Source organism: Macaca nemestrina, chromosome Y, assembly GCF_043159975.1.
Source record: "Macaca nemestrina isolate mMacNem1 chromosome Y, mMacNem.hap1, whole genome shotgun sequence".
NCBI classification, from domain to species: Eukaryota; Metazoa; Chordata; class Mammalia; order Primates; family Cercopithecidae; genus Macaca; species Macaca nemestrina.
Genome location: NC_092146.1, coordinates 3,124,994 through 3,129,860, shown reverse-complemented (window position 1 = coordinate 3,129,860; position 4,867 = coordinate 3,124,994). Strand labels below are relative to the sequence as shown.

General features: G+C 43.5%; 1 pseudogene; it reads right to left on the bottom strand.

The window, feature by feature from the left end:
• Positions 1-2,785: 2,785 nt before the first annotated feature.
• Positions 2,786-4,262, bottom strand: LOC139360908 (ATP synthase-coupling factor 6, mitochondrial-like; annotated as a pseudogene).
• Positions 4,263-4,867: the final 605 nt, after the last annotated feature.

Below are 4,867 nucleotides of genomic sequence, written 5' to 3'. Positions count from 1 at the left end.
CCTAACCACCTCTGTCATCACCCAATGGGCCCATGAACAAAGTGGCCATGGTGGCAGGGATAGAAGTTATGCAGAGGCTCAGCAACGTGGACTTCCACTCACCAATGCTGACCTGGCTACAGCCACTGCTGAGTGCCCAATTTGCCAGCAGCAGAGACCTTCACTGAGCCCTTAATATGGAACCATTGCTGCCTTGAGGTAATCAGCCAACTACAGATGGGAGTTTGATTATATTAGACCTCTTCCATCATGAAAAGAGCAGAGGTTTGTCCTCACTGGAATAGACACTTACTCTGGATATGGGTTTGCCTGTCCTGCATGCAGTGCTTCTGCCAAGACTACCATCTGTGGACTCACAGAATGCCTTTTTCACCGTCATGGTATTCCACACAGTATTGTCTCTGACTCACTTTATGGCTAAAGAAGTGTGGCATCGGGCTCATGCTCATGGAATTCACTGGTCTTACCATGTTCCCTGTCATCCTGAAACATCTGGATTGATAGAACAGTGGCATGGCCTTTTGAAGTCACAATTACAATACCAACTAGGTGACAATACTTTGCAGGGCTGGGGCAAAGTTCTCCAGAAGGCCATGTATTCTCTGAATCAGCACCTAATATATGGTACTGTTTCTCCCATAGCCAGGATTCATGGGTCCAGGAATTAAGGGATGAAAATGGAAGTGGCACCACTCATCATCACCGCTAGTGACCCACTACCAAAATATTTGCTTCCTATTCCCACAACATTACATTCTGCTGGCCTAAAGGTTTTAGTTCCAGAGGGAGGAATGCTGCCATGTAGTTCCAGAGGGAGGAATGCTGCCATGAGTAGACACAACAATGATTCCATTAAACTGGAAGTTAAGACTACCACCTGGACACTTTGGGCTCCTCCTCCCTTTAAGTCAACAGACTAAAATGGGAGTTACAGTGTTGTCTGGGGTTGGCTGACCCAGATTATCAAGATGAAATGAGTCTACTATTCCACAACAGAGGTAAGGAAGGGTAGGTATGGAATACTGGAGATCCACCTGAGGTCAGGAGTTTAAGACCAGCCTAGACAACATGACAAAACTCTGTCTCCACTAAAAGTATGAAAGTTAGCTAGGCACACAGCCGGGCACAGTGGCTCATGCCTGTAATCCCAGCACTTTGGGAGGCTCATGCCTGTAATCCCAGCACTTTGGGAGGCCAAGGCAGGCAGATCACCTGAGAACAGGAGTTCAAGACCAGCCTGGCCAACATGGTGAAACCCCATCTCTACTAAAAATACAAAAACTGGCCAGGTATGGTGGCAGGCACCTGTAATCTCAGCTACTCAGGAAGCTGATGCGGGAGAATCGCTTGAACCTGGGAGGCAGAGGTTGCACTGAGCTGAGATTGCACCATTTGTACTCCAGCCTGGGGCACAAGAGCAAGATTTCGTCTCAAAAAAAAAAAAAAAAAAAAAAAAATTAGCCAGGCACAGTGGCATGTTCCTGTAATCCCAGCTTGTAGGAATGTTGAGGCAGGAGAATCGCTTGAACCCAGGAGGCAGAGGTTGAAATGAGCCAAGATCGTGTCACTGCACTCCAGCCTGGGCAACAGATTGAGACTCTGTTTAAAAAAAAAAAAAAAAAAAAAGGAATACAGGAGATCTATTAATCTCTTCATAAAACTGTGCCCTATGATTAAGGTCAATAGAAAACTACAACAGCCCAATCCAAGCAGGACTACAAATGACCCAGACCCTTCAGGAATGAAGGTTTGGGTCACTCCACCAGGAAAAAATCCACAACCTGCTAAAGTGCTTGCTGAAGGCAAAGGGAATATGGAATGGGAAGTAGAAGGTAGTCATCAACACCAGCCACAACCACGCGACCAGCTGCAGAAACAACCATGGTAATTGTCACGAGTACTTTCTCCTTCTTTTGTTAAAAACATGTTAGTGCATGTATACACCTGCACTAAGAAAATATCTTCATTTTATTTTCTTTCTCCTTTATCATGTGACATAAGATATATTGACTTCATGTCAGCATTTAAGTATTATTAACCGTATGTATTAGTATTTGTGTTAGGGATTGGTGCATTTCCTGTCATATAAAGGATAATTGTATTATGTTAGGCATAATTATGGCCTAACGTAATCTCAGGAGATGTGTATGGGTTCACGGTGACAAGGTGTGGACTTGTGATGGTTAATACTGAGTGTCAACTTGATTGGATTGAGGGATATAAATTATTGATCCTGGGTGTGTCTGTGAGGATGTTGCCAAAGGAGATTAACATTGAGGGAAAGGCACTAGTAATCAGCGGCCAGCGCAGTTATAATATAAGCAGGCAGAAAGGAGAGACTGGCCTAGCCTGTGACCCTACATCTTTCTCCCATGATGGATGTTTCCTGCCCTCAAACTTGGGACTCCAAGTTCTTTAGGTTTGGAACTTGGACTGGCCGTCCTTGCTCCTCATCCTGCAAATGGCTTCTTGTGGGACCTTGTGATCATGAGAGTTAATACTTAATAAACTCCCCTTTGTATATGCATATATATATATATATATTCCATTAGTTCTATCAGTGTAGAGAGATCCCTGACTAATACAACCCATCTCCCAGGTGTGTGTCCTTAACTTTGGCAGGTAAATATAAGGTGGGACACTAGGGTGAAACAAGTTTAAGGGGGTGCCAAAAATGCAGTCATCAAGATACATAATATTATAATGCCATATTTTATTTATTTTTAACAGTTATGAAATATATGTTTATTCTGAAACTTCTAACCAGTTGTACAACTAACCCATGACAAATTACCAGATTAATTTTACTTTATTTCTTCAAGCCTGGGGTTTTTCAATGACTTCAAATTTGGGATCTTCAAATTTGAAGTTGGAGAACCTATTCATGTCTACTTTACCGTGCATTTGCTTGAACTTAAAAGCTCCCTCTCCAGCTCTTGCTGATACTGTGGAGCAGTATCAACAGGTCCTCCAGATATCTGTCACTTAGATTTGTATTCTCTAATCTTGTCCATAAAGAGTTTCTGTACAGGATCAAGTTCCTTATTAAATGCCACTGCAGTTAACACCAATGTTCCTCTGCAAGTAGACTGAGACTGCTGACTGAATGACAAAGGAGAACCTGAAGAGCCTCTGAAGAATCATGCTGATTTTTTTTTTTTTTTTTTTTTTTTTTTTTTTTGAAAGAGAGTGTTGCTCTGTGGCCCCGGCTGGAATGCAGGGGCATGATCTTGGCTCACTGCAACCTCTGCCTCCCATTGAGGCAGCACTGCTTTCACCAGGGCACTAGCTGCGGGGAGTCTGTCCCTTACAGACCCCTGACCCAGCAACAGATGGATAAAATACACTGACACATAGATATTCTGCTTTGCCAATCCAGCTGAGGGTCCAAGGCCACTGACAGACTCCAAGCAGAGTCTTGTAAAGAATGGCAGCAGTGGCCCTGAGCAGTTTGCATTCCAGGCATTTATTTAGTATAGAATTAACAACAGGAGCTTTGAGTAAACACACTTGTGGGTAATTAACAAGGTTAAGAGAGTATTCTACGAATGATTAAAGCTCAGATACCAAGGTCTAAAGCAAATACCATTAGTGGCAATTTTCCTGGTCGAGGTCCCTGCCCCCCTGCCCGCAGCAGGTCATCTGGCTCAACGGTTAGTTAATGGAAGTAGGGTAAACAGACTTAACTGTGGAAGCCTCTGTTGACCCTAGTATTCCCTATAACCTAATGCTCTAAGGTAAGAAATGGCCACCTTCAGCCTGTTCAGTTGTTACAAGCTATATAACCTTTCAGCCTTCCAAAAAGGTTTGTGACTATTCCCTATAACTTTCCCTAGTATTTCCCTTTAACATTTCTGCCACAATCCTGAGTGATTACCCTAATATTTCCCTTTAATGTTTCTGCCACCATCCTGAGAGAATCCCAACACCCGGGTTCAAGCGATTCTCCTGCCTCGGCCTCCCAAGTGGCTGGGATAACAGGTGAGCAGTATCATGCCCAGCTAATTTTTTGTATTTTAGTAAAGACAGGGTTTCAGCATATTGGCCAGGCTGATCTTGAACTCCTGACTACAGGAGATCTGCCTGCCTTGGCCTCCCAAATTGCTGAGATTACAGGCATGAGCCACCGTGCCAGGTGGAATCATGCTGATTTTATGTTAGGTGGACTCAGTACTCGGCTACCAAAGCTGTGGCATTGGCCACACCATTCTACTTCCGGCCCTGGCTCCGTCCCTCACATGCCTACTGCCATTGCAGTGCATTCTGGGCAGCTGTTATAGTCACTCAAGGCTCGCTGGACAGGAAACTCTCTTCCTGTTGCTTGGATGGTCCTTTAATGCCATATTTTAAAAGGCAAAAATGATGCAAATATTCCATTGTGAACAAAATACCAAAATATTAAATAAAGCTTATTGTATTTGGTGATGATGATAGATTCTAAAAAGCAGAAATGGCCAGTGTCTCAGGCCCAGCCACCCATTCAGAAAAGGTGAAGGTCACTGGAAAGACTTGGCCAAATCAAATGTACCCTGAGAGGAGCAGAAACTGGTCAGCAAAGGAAGAACTGAGTAGGTAGGAAAAGTACTGGATCAAAAGGGGCAGCAGATTTTGTTTTGGATCTGGCAAGGCTTTTATCGTTTCAAAATATATTCAAACATTCTGTCACTGATTGTCATAGTAACATATGAAGTGGTTGGGGAAATATCATGATCATATTCCTTTTACAAGGGAGAAAAGTTGACTTTCAGGTTAGTGACTGGGTTAGTTTCCTGTCACTGCTGTAACGAATTACCACAAACTTAGTGCACATGTATTATCTGATGGTTCTGGAGGTCAAAAATCCCAAATGGGTGTCACTGGGGGTGAT